Below are 17,896 nucleotides of genomic sequence, written 5' to 3' on the forward strand. Positions count from 1 at the left end.
TCTAGAATCCTTCTTGACTTTGGCTTCACATTTAACAGCACAATAGTTGCAAGCTTCTTTTCCATTCTACATTTTTCCAAGAGTTATGGGCTCTTTTGTTGCCTCTTGCAGTGCTGCCAAAGTAGACTGAAATTGTACCCAACTCTTTGGTCTTCTGGAGGGTTCAACCCTATTTAACACTGGAACCTTCTCCTCTCTGGCTTCTTCTCGATTCGTGAGGGGATGATGGGATAGCTCCCTTTTTATTTTTTAATAGTTCTTATGCCACCTGCCCTTTTTGTGCACTATATAATACAACCCCATATATCAGTTGTTTACCCTTTTCCTCCACACAAAAAAACGGTACCATTGCTATTCCATTAACAAATAAAATGGGACATATAGGAAAACAGGATAGAAATTGCTAAAAAAAATAAAATTTACACATAAATAATAGAAACCAGGACAAAAATTGCTAAAAAAAACTTGAACACATAAATCATATTAGAAACTGCCAAGACCCTCTGGAACTAACAGTAGCATTTCCTTCTATAAAAACTAACTGTGACTGCCCAAAAATACTATCGGTTGTTTATCTGCTTTGCATAAACATGATGATTATATGCAAATTTCTTTTCCATTTTAGTTCTACATCAACATAGATTCTAATTGAAATCTACTGAGGATTGCATTTGCCTAGCTTGCAAGCCAAATAACTTTGTAATGCCATATTCATATGTGTACCTGTGTTGTCAATCTCGAATGAAGTTTCATTCACTTGAATTGCATTTTCTCTAAATTCTTAAGTTGTGTTGGCATTTTCCAATGAAGTATTATCCACTTAATTTACATTTGCTCGGATTGCATGGGTTTTTTTATTTATTTTTTTTACGGAGTTCTGATTATACTGAATTAAATCCACCATTATTTTCAGAATAGCACTGAATTATATCCACCATTATTCTCAGAAAAGCACTTGCAAGGAAGTGGATGACAGGGCTGCCTTTTTTTATTTTCAGTCTTAAGAAGAAGTATGTCAATCTCTCATTACGCTGACACTTGTAGTTATTTATCTTTATTGGTGGACTTCATTGTATAACTGAACTATTTAGATAAAGTTGTTATTAGTTTCATATAATGGTTCTTGGTTTGTATGTCAGAAATTTTGAATGTCTTGAATTTTTACCAATGAATATTTGGTTGGCAATTAACTTCCTAAGGTTTGGGCACTGTACAAACAAAATTCCGTTGGTAATTAACTTTCTAAGGTTTGGGCCCTGGAGCAACAAAATGCATTCTCAATAAATATTTAGTTGGTAATTAACTTTTAAAGTTTGGGACTGTAACAACAAAATGCCTTTTTAATAGGATCTTTTTTTCAAATTCAAATATCTATATCTAAACATGAAACACATTAAAAGCCAGAATTTGTTTAGCTAAAAGTTCTTTGTATCATATACTTGTTCTTGGATTGCGTGTTAAATTTTTTAAATATCTTGAATTTTAAAAAATTAGTAACTTAAACTCTAAGGTTTTGGCCTTCTAGCTTTAATAAAATCTTTGTTTCAAATTCAATATCAAATAAATAAATAAATATATTAAAAATTCCAACTGGAGAAGAATGATGTTATACTGGCTTTTAAATATGATTGTGTATCAATTTATTTTGATATACATGGAGTTTGTATACCAGCCGAAAATGAATGACATGACATTGGCTTTTATATATGACTGTATAGGTTAATACTAGCTGAAGAAGAATGATGTATCGGTTTAGTTTAAATTGTGATTTTAAAATTTAGTTGGTAAAATTGTGATTTAAATTTTCATCATTTTTTATTTTCTTAATTTAGTTTCAAGCATCGATGCAATTTGTTATTTTAATAATTTTTCATATGACTGTATAGGTTAATATCAGCTGAAGAAGAATGATGTATCGGTTTAGTTTAAATTGTGATTTTAAAATTTAGTTGGTAAAATTGTGATTTAAATTTTCATAATTTTTATTTTCATAATTTTTATTTTCATAATTTAGTTTCAATCATGGATGCAATTTGTTATTTTAATATTTTTTTTATTAATTACTTTTTTTATTGTTGTAATGTCTTTTAAATATTTTTATTAATTCAAAATAAAATAAAAATAACTCTATTTTGAAATAAAAATAATAAAAATTAAAATTTAAGGATATTAATTTATAATTTCAAACTAAAATAATAAAAATTAAAATTTAAGGATATTAATTTTATTAATTTTTGTTAGGCAATTAAGATAAACTTGACTTGGTTAAATTACTAGTAGTTTTTGAGTTGTAGGTTTATAACAATCCATGATATTCATATGGAATACATCTTATTTAAAGGGAGTGATTAATAGATCCATCTTAACTCCATCTCTACTAAGAAGGATGGTCATTTCGAAAGGTAGATACATATAATTCTAGAAGATATTTTTAATTAGGAATATTAATTCTTGAATGACTTTTTTGTTTTTTTATGTTTTTTCTATTGCAAGCCTGATAGGGCTCATTGACCATTGCTCTGGAAACGCTTCCTATAGTTTAAATATACCTTGGTTCTTGGAATCAATGGATTTATTTTTGTATTGTAAGTGGAAAGTGCATCTATATGTTTGTTCCATTATATCCCTCATAGTTTTGTAAAATAATTTCTCCATTTCATTAACCTTCGACACCATCATTTACGTGTTCTATAATTGTTTTTTCGAGAATGACATTTTATTTTTATTCCTTTGTTGTTGGTCCCTATAGAACATTAAAAATATGTGAATTAATAGATTGCTTGAAACATGCTATTTAATATTCTTAAGTATACAATTAATGAAAATTCAAAAAAAACTCATATTGAATAGTATTTTTCATTTGCCTCATTCATTCTTCTGCAATTTTTCTGTTAGGATTTTACGCTCTTATGCACTTAGATAAACAAAAAACAAAACAAAACAAAACTTTATTGAGCCTCCATATTTTGTGGCTCAACAAATACATATGTTAGGCTAATTCCTAAAATTGCAAACCTTAATTGATCATTTTCATTTAAAAAGTTTGATGCTATCGATTTGAAAATAATTTTCAATGAACATAAGATTGCATCCAAATCATCAAACCATTACCGGAGTTCTAATTAAAATTATGAGTAAAAAGCACCTTTATTATTTGTCAGGGTACTACATACTACTGGTATTATTCATGGTTAACCATGGTATTGTTCCTCAATTTATGCCTTGTAGCGTTTCCTTTGCAACATCTGGTGCAAATGCTAGTTAAATCTACAATTCGGGCAAAGGAGTGTGGATTAAATGTTGATCTTTTAACCTACAAATATCTCCAAAGTGTGTTAAGTAGGCAATGTCTATTAGGATATTGGCATTTCAATTCATTAGTGGTGTGGCAATACATTGGAATTTTAGATTAGGAATTTCTATATTTATAATGGAGATTATGTTTAGATTTCTAGTATTTAGAATATGATGGTTTGGGTTTCTAGAAATCATTTCAAAATATAATACAATAAAATATTAAGAAAATAAATATAATAAGAGTGAAAGTATTAAATTATATTATAGATGATAAAGATATAATTTTTCTTTTGGTTTTATAAATAAATTTATTGTAATTGGGCTAAAAGGCACATTTTACAACTCAAAATGAGGGAGATATGTAATTTCAATATAGAGTTAACATATGTCCTTAAACTAAAAATAAAATATTTTCTACATAGAAAAACAATGCTATCTATAATAAAAAATAAAAATGAATACACATGTTTAGTGGGTTTTAATTAAAAACAATATAAAACATCAAAAGATTTAACCTCACTATGGTCGCTCTATTTGTTGTTATGTTACAACCTAATGTGGTAAAAATATTTCTCTCACTATCAATCATAAATAAAATATTTCAATGTACACATAACGTAATATAATTTCATATCAACTTTAAAAAGAGATAAAGGAATTAAAAGTTAAAAAAGTGTGAGTAAGATATTAACCTTATACTTTTCAAACTATTTCAACATAGGATTTAAATGAACTATTTGGAAATCTATGTTAACTAATTCATGTTGATTTCAACTTCATATAAGAAAATTTTAAAAGAAAATATTATAATGTTGCATATAATAAAATATTCAATGTTTTTTTTTTTTTTTTTTTTCTATGTTAAGACTAAACTAAGTACCCACAAGGAATTGAACCGATGACCTATCGCAAGGAGTGCCTTAACAGCGCACCCATTCACCGTCAATCCAAATCCCCGTGGGCAATAAAATATTCAATGTTAAAAAAATAAAAATTGAAAGTTAAAAAATAAAATAATAAAATATCAAATACTTCTTAATAAAGATAGTAAGAGGGAGATGTGTAATTAACCCTGGTCACAGCCCACTAGCAAGGCCTGACCCCAAGGGCTTCGAGTTGATTGGACCCTGTGACCTCTCGATGGTGAGGCACTGATTTTGACCAATTGAGCTAACCCTTGGGGCTTATTAATATGTGACATTTAAAAATATTTATAATAATAAAAATATCCATGCGGATTATCAATAAAATATTTTAATATGCAAGGTTAAGTAATATTGAGGTACACTCAAAATATGTTAATAAGAAAAAAAAAATCATTTTTATGTTGACAGTGTAGTCTATACATAAAAAAATCCTAAATACTCATGTTATGTAAAATATTTTAATATCAACTAAGTATATGTTATATATTGTTTAAAAAAAAATGTAGTCTCCTTATTTTACATTTTGGTCTTTTACTATGTATATTTTTGGGCCATTTTTTTATAATCTAAGAAGGATTTTTTGGACTTACAATTATAAATTTTGTATTTTATATAACATTCAAAAATACAATTCAAACATTAAAAAACAAGTATAAATTCTATACTCTATATAAAATTCAAAAATACAAATTAAACAATATATAGAGACAACGTATTCATGAGAATTTATTAAGAGATGATAAGGATGCCATTCTTTTTTCAAAATGTTACATTCTAAACATAAATTTGTACTAGAAAAAATTTGATCCCTGTAGATGTATACTAATCCATGTTAAGATTGATTTATAATTACACAGCCACCTAAATACATGATGGCTTAGCCTGCCTTTTTAAGGTTTGACTACATTGAATACATCAGATAAGCGTCAAAGTTGTTGCATTGCGTAAGGAAGCTAGTGACTTCTACGAGGACATAGTTCACTAGTAATTACAAAGCCACCTAAACACATGATAGATGAAGATGCCTTTTCACGTTTGATTACATTGAATAAATAAGATAAGCGTCAAAAGTGCTGCATTGCATAAGGAGGTTAGTAACTTCTATGAGGAGAATATAGCTCACTACTATTTTCATATCGATGATAGGAGAATGGCATCGCAATAAAGTCCATTTTCAAGCCTCGTTCATGCTATTGCACTATGGTAGAGGCTTTCCTTGGCCCTGTTCATTCCAATTTAATTAAATAAAGTATAATAGAGTTTCATTCATGATTATCAGATGGTTAACCATGGAAAAGATTTTAAACTATTTAAATGAGAGGAATAGCTACAGCGGAGCATAGCCTCTGCATTAGCTAATTGATTGATTAAGGTAGTGTGCGGTCTGCACTCCCTACAACAAAAAAAACATTTTTGCACAACGTCCTCTACAAAGCTTCCTCTCCACATTCTTGCTCTGCACTCCACGTTCCACATAAAGTTAAAAAAACATGATATAACTTTCATGCATTTATATATTCAATTAATAGTAAAGACATATCAGAACTATGTGAAAGGCTATGGTTATTCATTGCAACTCTCAAGTATGGGCTAGGGCTATTCATTGCATCTCTCAACTATGGAGGTCACGGACTCCATCCGCAAAAAAAACAATATATTCATATGTAATAAACTATCGAACTAAAGAGAGATGTGGGCACGAGAATGGGAACATACACCAATTCTACTGAAAACTCAGTGTTTGTGGAAGGTGTTAAAACAAGGAAAAGCTTTTGCACTTGCATTCATGGCGGCGTTATGTAGTTATGCTCATCCAGTTACGATATGTGAAATCAATATGTATAATTAACAATGCCCCATCTAAAGTGACTTTGTTCCCTCCAAAATCAGCCATTGTTTTGACTGCGAGATCAGACTAACATGCAAGTTGACAATATGTTAACAAACTAAATTATTAATATTTCGATATCTTGTCTGTTTCTGTTCGTATAAGATTTTTGAAAACGGGTCATTATTAAAGCGAATGTATTCATTATAAAATGATAATTACATTTGCTATTTATAATAGGTATTTTTATTTGGATTATAGATTTTACCGGTAGTTAGTTCTTGTTCTAAGTTAGAGGAACAGGGAACTGGAGTTGACTGAGCACTGCAATATGAGATATTAACGAACATTATTCAAAATAGCAGATGCTCTGAGACTGGTGAAAGGAAGAAAAACATAGTGAAAGAAGGCGTGCATGCTGTGGTTATTTGATATTGTTAAACATGTGTGGAGTCTTTTATACAGGCATTAATGTGGGAGGCAGTATGTCAGAGGTGCAAGAGACAGACAGTATGTCAGAGGTGCAAGAGACAGACTGAACTTTATTTTCAAAGATTTAAACTTTATTTGCAAAGATATTTCAAGTGTTAGATCAGAATAAAAATTTGCAAGGCCACTAAAAACATGAATCTGAAAATAAGATTGCAGAAATGTACAATCTGCAGATCAGTAATAAGCGCATGGAGGTTTTGCTTTTCTGTTTTTGAGAATGAATAATACATTTATAACTTGAATTGTAATCTAGACAAACATGGCCATGCAGCACAATTCCTCCTTGAGTGCAGAAATTTTGGTACTGGATTGAAATCAGATTGATTGTTACTGAATCGATGGTTGCTGGGGAGCTCCTTGTGATGTATGTTCCACTGCGGGCACAAAGCTGGATTTCCAGATGAAAACCTATCAAGACCAATCACAACGTGCAAATCTTTGAAACAAAGAAGTTGAGAGTTATATTCCTTTAAGTAAATTTGCTTGGAAAGGACACTATGAAAGAGATTTTACAGCAACTTGGTGAGCTTTGTGCTATGATCCATGAACCTCACTCGTTGATCCCAAATTTCAAATTGACAAAGTGAATACATATAACAGAGATGTTGTTTAGTGACTATTTGCATCACTAGTTGATCGCAAAGTTCAAATTGACAAACTGAATATATATAACAAAGATGGTGTTTAGTGACTATTTGCACCACTACATTGAAGTAGCCACAATAAAATTATATATATTGCCAAATCAATTGGTAACCTGTTTGACTTAGAGATTTGAAAACAAAGCAATGATGCACATAGATGCAAGTGCGGTAGAGAAATTTTTCTAATCTATTCATGATGCATGATCAACAAAGACAACTTGATAGAGTATAAGTATGATAGAATCTAGCATCTAGCCAACAAAATAAGAGCACAAAACAATAAGACGAAACCTCACAATTTCATGGAAACTTCCCTAGAAAAAAATTGTTCTTACAAGAACTCATGAATTCAGAGGGACAGCAATTCAGAGGGACAACATGTTGCAACTAATAGTCCTATTCAATCACAAAGATGAACAATGGTGATGTTACAGAGTAATAATAGTAGAGGCAACCGAAGCAGAGACTGGTGAAAGGAGGAAAAACATATTGGAAGAAGGCCTAAGCTCTTCACATTTCTTTCTCAGTCTCGTTGGGCTCGAGGGAAACTAAAATAGCAAACACAAAATATGGAATCAGCAGCAAATGAACCTGTAAAATAAGCAACAACGATTAAACTTTAAGTGAGCCCTGCATATGGTCATTAGACACATGTAGCAAGAAATGAGTGAGTGCTCCAAGTGATTTGAAGCATATATGACACAATGTCTATTGGATAAACTACCATAATCATGCTAAAGAACTTTTCGAGGACAAGAGCTAGGTGAGATTTGTACTGCCTTTAGGCTTACATTGCAGGGGTCGACATATTCTTTGGACTTTGTGTACCTAAAAGTGGACCAACAATCTTATTGAAGTATCATGGTCTTAAATTTATTAGCACAAACTTAATGCCAAGCATAAGAATCGTTCTTACAAGAACTTGTGAATTCAGAGGGACAACGTGTTGCAACTAATAGTCCTATTCAATCACAGAGATCAACAATGGTGATGTTACAAAGTAATAATAGTAGAGGCAACCGAAGCATTGGCTGAGACTGGTGAAAGGAGGAAAAACATATTGGAAGAAGGCCTAAGCTCTTCACATTCTTGCTCAGTCTCGTTGGGCTCGAGGGAAACTAAAATAATGAACCCAAAAATGAACCTGTAAAATAATCAACAACAATTAAACTATAAGTGAGCCCTCCATATGCTCATTAGACACCTGTAACAAGAAAGGAGTGAGTGCTCCAAGTTTTTTGAAGCATATATGACATAGTGTCTATTGGATAAACTACCATAATCATGCTAAAGAACTTTTCAAGGACAAGAGCTAGGTGAGATTTGTATTGCCTTCAGGCTCACATTGTAGGGGTCGACATATTCTTTGGATTGGTGATGTTAGTGCTATAGATTTGACACTGAAAAATCCTCGAATACCACATGACTAAGAAGAAGCTCAAGTTCATGGAACCTTCCCTAGAAAAGAACCATTCTTACAAGTATCTCGATATAGTTCAGATCAAGTACTAACTTTGAATTTTCTTTTCAGTAAGCAAACATTACATGTTGAGTAGCATGTCATCATGCTTATCTTTTGTAGATCGGATAAGAAAAATTCCAACTTATTGTTGTGAAGAGATTCTGAGTATCATGACATACTGAACTACAGGATCCCACCTTGCTCCTTGATCCTGGAGTTTAGTGACTATTTGGCTCACTCGTTGATCCGAAAGTTCAAATTGACAAACTGAATACATATAACAAAGATGGTGTTTAGTGACTATTTGTACCACTGCATAGAATTAGTCACAATAAAATTATATATATTTCCAAATCAATTGGTATACTTTTTTTCTTGGAGATTTGAAAACAAAGCAATGATGCACATAGATGCAAGTGCAGTAGATACAGTTTTCGCATCTATTCATGATTCATGATCAACAAAGACAACTTGATAGTGTATAAGTATGATAGCATTCAACATCTAGCCAACAACATAAGAGCACAAAATAATAAGCCGAAACCTCACAAGTTCATGGAACCTTCCTTAGAAAATAACCATTCTTACAAGAACTTGTGAATTCAGAGGGACAAATTGTTGCAACTTGTGAATTCAGAGGGACAACATGTTGCAACTTATAATCTTATTCAATCACAGAGGTCAACAATCATGATGTTACAGAGTAATAATAGTATACGCAACTGAAGCTGTGGCTGAGACTAGTGAAAGGAGGAAAAATATATTGGAAGAAGGCCTAAGCTCTTCACATTTCTTGCTCAGACTCACTGGGCTTGAGGGAAACTAAAATAGTGAACCCAAAATATGGCATCAACAGCAAATGAACCTCTAAAATAAGCAAAAACGATTAAACTATAAGTGAGCCCTCCATATGGTCATTAGACACATGTAGCAAGAAATAAGTGAGTGCTCCAAGTGATTTAAAGCATATATGACACAGTGTCTATTGGATAGACTATCATAATCATGCTAAAGAACTTTTTGTACTGCCTTCAGGCTCATATTGCAAGGGTTAATTCATGCTTGCGACCATGTTCTAGTTATGCTCAAAGTATTCGCCTCGTGTGTACTTGTTGTGTTCACTATGAAAGCATCTATCGCACTAACACACAGAGTCACATTCATTATCACATAAGCATCGTCACGGTCAATCAATGATCAATCACGAGTGTCGTGCTTTTCGCTTGCACTATCAATCAGTCATGTTGAACATGTGTGTCTGGATGCTTTGAGTCATCTCGTCATCGAGTCATGTGAGTGTGCATTTTCATGATCACCTATGCATCTTTCAATCATTCACATACTTAGTCATTTTGCCGAAGTTTTGACGTGTAGACTCCCCTCTGATAGTCGTACCATCACCCCACCATCGACTCAATTGACTATCACCCCAAAATAACATAGAAGCACCAAGAAAGTCTTTCCAAGTTGCGTTGATTGCAAGCGATTCAATCAACTTTCATGCTGGCCACCCAGAGAGTTGGACTCAGCAGTCACCCCCGAACCAATCCCCCTCAAAAATTGCGTAGAGGTTGCTTACCATTCTTGCTCTGATGACTAAGGAAATTGCGCAGATAGGTCAGACAGACACCAAGTGCCCATCCTTTTCTCCCTCAGAAAATTGTGCAGTTTTCCCAATCAATCCTACCGACAGTCGATCGGCTGCTCATCCAAGAAATTGTGTAGTTTTCATGAGAAGGCCTTCTGCTTCCTAGCAGTATTCTTAGCTCAAAAATTGCGCAGAGATGATCAGCAGGTCGACCTCCTAGCCTCAACGCATTTTCCCTCTCCAGTAGCTCCTAGCAGCAGACCGCTAGTTCCCTCCAGGAATTGCATAGTTTATGTTCCCAAACTCCCAGCAGCTAACTACATGTTCCCCTTGGAAATTGCACAATTTCTGCTGCCAGTGACCCAGCAGCCAACTACTAGTTCCCTCTCAGAATTGTGCAGTTTTGGCTTCCAAGCTCCCGGCCAGTTCCTCCAGAAAACTGCACAATTTTTGCCTACTAATCCTTCATGCATCCCAGCCTGTTCCCCCAGAAAATTGCACAAATTTGGCCTTCCAACCCCTACTGCGCGCTCATTCCAGAAAATGTGCAGATTATGTCTGCCTTGCCTTCCTGCAGCCCAAACTATCCCTCCCAAAATTTTCGCATTTTTTCCTTCAAGTCGAGCCAAACCTCGTAGACAGTCACTGTCAACTTTGATTTCCCATCTTCATCACCAAGAGACTCTTGAATAGTTTTCATCAGCAATGCCCAGAGCCATCATCCTGCCTTGGAACCAGCTGCCTCTCCAATCAGCTGCATCCGAAATGATCATGTGTCATGGTAGACTAGGAGGTTTTTGGATTTTATGTCGTCTCGTCATGAGTAACTATAGGCATAAGTGTACTAACAAAAATGGTGCAACGATGAACGGGATGAAGGGAACGCATGCAAAAAAACAGGTTCACCAATGAACGAACGAACGATTCATGCAAAGGGATGTGCTCGCGAACGGATGATCATGCAAAGATTGTTCATGAATGAATGGACGAGCAAACATGCACGATATGCTCATGGATGGACGAACAGAAAAACATGCACCTTTCACGAACATATGAACTTGTCAAGCCTTCCAACATACAACCAAGGAGCAATGCACCAAAGCAACATCAAGCGAACCAACGACCATTCAAGACTTCGCACACCTTGCCATGCAAAGGTGAAGTTGTGAAACACCACGAAAACATCCATCACCCAGCAGCACTATAACTCGACATGCACTCTAGTAGCAACATGAATGTACCAACATTGTCATGTCAAGTCATGTCATGAGTCATGTCACCCACATCTCTACTATGGGCTATGTTTCCAATCAATGTAATGTAACGTGGAAGTCTAAGAGACCCACTTGTTGTACAAAGAGTCATGCAAATTCGAAAAGTCATGGAAGTCAAATGATCATGAGGGTAGTCGAACAGTCATAAGGTTCAGTTTCACCCTTGGCTATAAATACCCGCTCTTGTACATGAAAGGACTTTTCACCTCAGCTCCTCCCACATAGCCAAGAGAGTCTGTAATATTTTCTTTGAGGAGTAAGTAGTGGCTCTAATGCCCTGCGCTTGGGATTAGTAATGTATGGTGTAACGATGTGTCTTAGAACTTTCGCTTAATTCAGAAGCCTGCTAACAGGCCAACACGTTTTCACACATGTATTGCAATTGTTGTAAGACTAATCTTGAACACTTGTAATGCATGTTGCTTTAACTTGTGTTGAATACTTGAACTATTTCACTTATTGCAATACATAATTTGTTAATGGAAATGTGTTGTAAATGTTGTTAACGTTGTCTCGCCCATGGTGGCTATCTCCTCAGACATCAGACAAACCTTTCGCATAAATCTTGCTGTAACAACTGTTGCACTTGTGCGGACTCATCCATTGAGTGTTGTACGCGTTATCTTACCTTGTGTGTTGTGACTGTCGCATCCGTGTGGACTTCTCCTCCAAAATTTGTGCACGTCCTATTGTGTTGTATGTTCCTAGCTGAATTGGGACTTCATCCCAACAAACTTGGGACTCACTCTCACCCTCTCCCTCTACAATGAAAGAACCATTGACACAAGTACACTAACAATCACTAGGCACGTGAACCTCACTTATTAAAGGCAAAGCAAGCCACTCTCCTGTGCTAACAAGCAAGAGTTGAGGCAAATCCTTAAGACAATGGAAACCAGGAAATCATACCGGATGGGACTCCCACACCAAACGGTGTGAGATATAGTTTGGACTTCATACCGGGGTGATCCCCTGAATGTTGGCACGTCCAACACCATCAACATTTCTGGCACTGGAAGGAGGGAAGCCAGTTGTATATGGCTCAATATCCCCTCACACTCATTCATAAATCATCTAGTCAAGGTAGTAACTCGCACTCCCTCTCACCTGCACATGACTCTGCAGTTGGTTACTCCTCACCTCCCAGGATTGAACATGAGATTCTATACCATCAAATTCACTCCGTTCATCCCATCACTCACCAATTCACGAAATTATTTATACTTATCCTAGGCATACAACATCTTCCATATGCATCAAGGAAGCCAAAAGCCACTCCCACAGGAGTTGTTGTATCATTGGTGGAAGAAGCAGTCCTTGCCACACTTGAAGGTCTGGCAGAAGCTATTGAAGACGGAGAGGAACCTTTGGTCTTCTGGCAAGGTGAACAAGACACTCTTGTGATCTTGGGATCGAACTCTAGTATAGGAGGCGGAGGCGAAGACAAACCAACAGACTCAGATCCAAAACCATCAAACTCTGAAAGAGAGGAGGAGGACGAAGAAGAAGAAGAGATGGTTGACCCAAATCTTGAATGGATGACTCAGGGACCATTGGCTCTCCCGGTTGTTCTGCACAAAATGTCGAAGCAAGTAGAGAGAATGAACATCAATTTCAACCCTGATAGCACGATGAAGGAAGAAGACCACTTAGACAACTTCTACCTACAACTACAGACCCTTGAGGTACGGTTTGATGACGTAGCATGTAGATTGTTCCCATGTACCTTGGATGGTCACGCAGCTACATGGTATCACAACCTTCCACTAAACTCTATATAGAACTGGGGTGCATTCAAACGCATGTTCCTTGAAAAGTTTGTTGATGACAAGACCCCAGCCATGCTACTCAAAGAATTGGGAAGCCTCAAGATGGAGGGAAAAGAGAAAGTGAAAGACTTCAATCAAAGGTTTACACACATATTGAACGAATTTTCAGCGGACACTAAACCTCATGACTCCATTATTATTGATTATTACACGTCCACACTGCCAACCAGCATTGCGCAATTCATGAAGTGAGCTACGAAACCAACACTCTTGGAAAGTTGTGAAGAGGCTATTATGGTTAAGAAAGATTTGCACATAATTGGAGTTATCAAGGATGACGAATCAGTGAAGGACTCCAAGGATGTGAGCAGGAAGCCCCAAGCAATGGCAAGCAAGGGTAGAGATAAGGCAGCAACTGATATTGAGACCCTCACTCGCCTTGTCAAGAACTTGATTATGGAAGTGTCCAAGCTCAAACAGCAGAAAACAGACACATTTGCAAGTAGCCATCTGCCAAAACAGAGATAGGAAAACAACTCATCGAGTGGCTCATCAAGCAGCAACCAGTTTGCTTCAAAAACTACACAAAAGCCTATCTTCCAACTCAAAAAATGCGCAGATCCTAAGTTTTTTTTCCTTCCACGAAGAACATCACCTCGAGAACTCTTGTTCGCACTAGAAGCGAGTCATTAGCTTCATCTATAGTCATACACTCGATGTGAAAAGAAATATGCAGGAGTAGTTGGAAGACACTGATGATTATGAAGAGGTTGCACCTGATGAAGCATCAGGTTCTGGGCATTTGGTGAGCGCATATCTGTGCTCGCAAGTAATGTCGAAGATGAACACCAAGAAGCAATCCCAAAAGCCAAGTGATCGTTAGAATATTAGGAGTAAAGGGGCTCCCCCTACACTTGAAGAAATGCAAGAGAAGATGAGATTGCTAATGAGGAAGGTCGATCCACCGACTGCCCCAAAGAAGAAAACACTAAGCAAGTCCAGGAAGACAGCAATATACAAGAGTACATCCATGAGCAGCAAGCTGCAAAACACTCTGTCGGACAACACAAACATCCATTCCACCCCGGACACCTTAGTAAGTCTACCACCTCTGGACTACAAAATTGTTGAAGAAATGAAGAAAACTCAAGCAAACATCAATTTGTTCGAGTTAGCTAAGGTCTAATGTCAATGACATATCCTATTGCGTGCAATGGGACAGACAGCAACGGACAGGGCAGCCTCTACCAGCAAAGGGGCAAGCACACCTCCTGGATCACTTTCCACTGTGCTCAACACACTCCAAATGGAAGAATCAAACTCAGGTTACCCTCCATTCCTACTTTCTTTCAAAGTTTTAACTACAATGTTCACAAATGCTTGGTTGATTCTGGCACGGTAGCCAACGTCGTGCCACTCTCCAATCCTAAGAATATCAATGTGCAATGGAGCAAGACATCCACGTGAATCATCCAACTTGATCAAACATCAGTACCATCCATTGGTGAACTGTAAGATGTGATCATCTGACTATCTCATGAAAGTCGAGTCCACCAATGCATCAACATAGTTGTTGTGAACATACTGAAAGCATATGGTCAGAACTTAGTGGAGACTAGTCCAACAAGCTAGATGGATAATTTGCTATAGACTAGTCTCACATGTTGCTTCCATACAAGGGAAAATGCAACCACATCTAGGTGTTATCCGAGAGGTATATGAAACACAATGTCACTCCCCTTGACGGTGAGACCGTTAGCCTTCGCAGAACTTATGTTTGGTAATTGCCTCCTGGAAACAACATTGGAGTTTTATCCTGCATGGCCAGATCCAACCCCATCAAACACATAGTTGGGACTCCTTCCTTGCCCAATTGATGGTAATGAAACATGTATAGTGCATTGTACCAGTAGTAGCAGTAGCAGTAACAGCAGTACTATCATGCCAAACGGTTCGTGTATAGACAAGTCATGGGCCATGAATTTTGGTGAATCAAAGACAAATGACGGATCAAGGACAAGGTGTATCTCAGTCACCCAAAACAATAGAAAATGCATGATTTCAAGCTGCTTAAAGTTTGAGTGCACAAACAACACTACTAAGTATGAAGCACTTGTGCTAAGCTTACACAAGACCATCAACCTCAACGCAGCCACACTCAAAGTGATACTCTACCATGCGAACAGTGTTGATTCTTTCAAGGACATAATAACTGATGAAGTTAAGCATGAGAAGCCCCTGGAAACTGTAGCTGAGGACAGGAAAGGAAACCTCATTCCCAAGGGTGGGGTTTCCCTCAACAAGCTCTATGGTTTTCAAAATTTCTACCAAAGGCCAAGAAACAACAGAACCCACAGGACCACCACTACAAACGAATAGAGCAACCTGGGAACCTATCATGATCCGAAGATAGCCAATCTCGGTACAAGCTACACACCACAACAGCGACAAATCTTTGACCGCTTGACCAAATAGTATCGAGATGGGTCTACACGAGCAGATGATGACCTGAGTACACACTACACGCGAGAAATTCAACATGGGATTCCAGGTAAAGGAGGAGACAAGCCATTGCAACAAAGACCAGGTAAAACACATATGTTGTTTGAACTCCTTATACATAAAAAATTGACTAACATTTTCGATGATTGGATTACTTGCAAAGTTCGTCATCATATTTGGTTTTCTAATTTAAATTTTGCACATAAGAAATCTGGGAAAATCCACTTATGCATTTATTCCATAAACTTGAACCGTTCCTGGAATAAAAAAAACTACCCCGTGCCATCATTCGAGCCTATGTTGCACGCGGTACCTGAAGTAGTGGTGTTGTCTTCACTTAAAGGTCTTTTGGAATGCCACCAGGTTCTGGTAGCAGAGCCTGGTGGACTTGCACTGGTCCACGAGAAGCTTGGCCCACACATGTATCATCTACAATCACTTGATGGGAGGATTGACAACCTTTCTGTCAATGGCCAAGATCTTAAGTATTACCTTCGGTAGGTCGGGTCGCGCCCATGCCATGTACATAGTTTGCTTGTTGCTTGTTGTTTTCATCTTGTTTGCTTTTCTTATTATCTTTGTTTTTACTTTGTTTGATTCTGCTTATTATTTTTGTTTACATTTGTTTTGTTTTCTTCATATATTACTATTTTTGTTTCCAAAAATAAGTGCTACCAATTACTACGTTCTAGATTTTGAATAGAGTATGTGGCTAAAATTTGAAGAGACTTGTGACACTTCAACACTTGGTGAGTCTTGTGTATGTCTTCTCTATGCTTGGCTATGACCTTCAGTCAATGAAATCTTGACAAAAAATATGAACCTTCTGTAAGGGAAATTTTGGTCTAACCATGAACCTATGTCCACACTAGGAATCCCCATGCCTGTACTCAACCTTTTACTATGAATGTTCAAGCTCATCCAACTAGTAGAAACAGAGAAGGGGAAAATCTAAACGAGAAAACCTATGTCAGAGGTCTTTCATGCTTCTCTGAAGGAACAAACTCTTCTGCTTTCAGTAATTTGGGATCCCTCTTCCACCCCAAAAATAAATAAGTTTCTATGCATAGTCCTCTTGAAAAATACAAAGGCAAAAGAAGAGAAAGGCTTCTTGCACAGAGAGGTGAAGCATGCAACTCCACCGAGGTACTAACCAGGCTTGCTGGCAGTGGAGCAATGTGTGTGTTCCTACGTGACTTCGTCGGGGTATTGTCCAGGCCTGCTGGCAGTGGAGCAACACCAGAGATGAAAAATTATACTCTGAAAATCTTCAACCCGTGAGCTAAACTACCCTTCCTGGATTTGAAACATTATGATCAAGTTGAACTTTTGTTTCTGTTTGACTGAGTTTGCAAAGAGTGAACCATGTATGTCCATGGGTAAGTGAGGAAGCTGAAGTAACTCACACAGTGATTCAATACTCCCCAAAATACCAAGGCCATGTGCTAACAATGAACCAAAATAGAGAAGCTGGAGTTCTATCAGTGTGTCACCAAGTGTTGTAGCGGCTACAATCACCCTCAAAAATTTTGGCCTGCACCCAAAATCAGAGCCTCCCTTGAGAGTTTCACTGAATGACTACACACCCTCAGGTTCACTCCATGAGCCTGTGTGAGTCTTTGCATCCTCCTTGCTTTTTCATTTCATTCAAGCTTTTGCATGTTGATGTCTAATTCAAGCTTACGACCATGTTATGGTTATGATAAAAGTCTTCGCCTTGTGTGTACTTGTTGTGTTTGCTATGAAATCATCTGTCACACTCACACATGGAGTCACATTCACTGTCACATAAGCATCGTCATGGTCGATCAAAGATCAATCACAAGTGTCGCGCTTGTCGCTTACACCGTCGGTCAATCATGTTGAACATGTGTGTCTGGATGGTTTGAGTTGTCTCGATGTCGAGTCACGTGAGTGTGTGTTTGCATGATCACCTATGCATATTTCGATCGTTCACACACTTAGTCATTTTGTCGAAGTTCTGGCAACTGGACTCCCCTCTAACAGCTAGACCATCACCCCGCCATCAACTCAATCAACTGTCACCCAGAAAAGCGCAGAAGCAGCAAGCAAGTCTTTCCAAGCCACGTTGATTGCAAGCGATTCAATCAACT

The sequence above is a fragment of the Pinus tabuliformis genome, chromosome 6, assembly GCF_031772625.1.
Source record: "Pinus tabuliformis cultivar Carrire ecotype Pingquan chromosome 6, CPIR1, whole genome shotgun sequence".
Lineage (NCBI taxonomy): Eukaryota > Viridiplantae > Streptophyta > Pinopsida > Pinales > Pinaceae > Pinus > Pinus tabuliformis.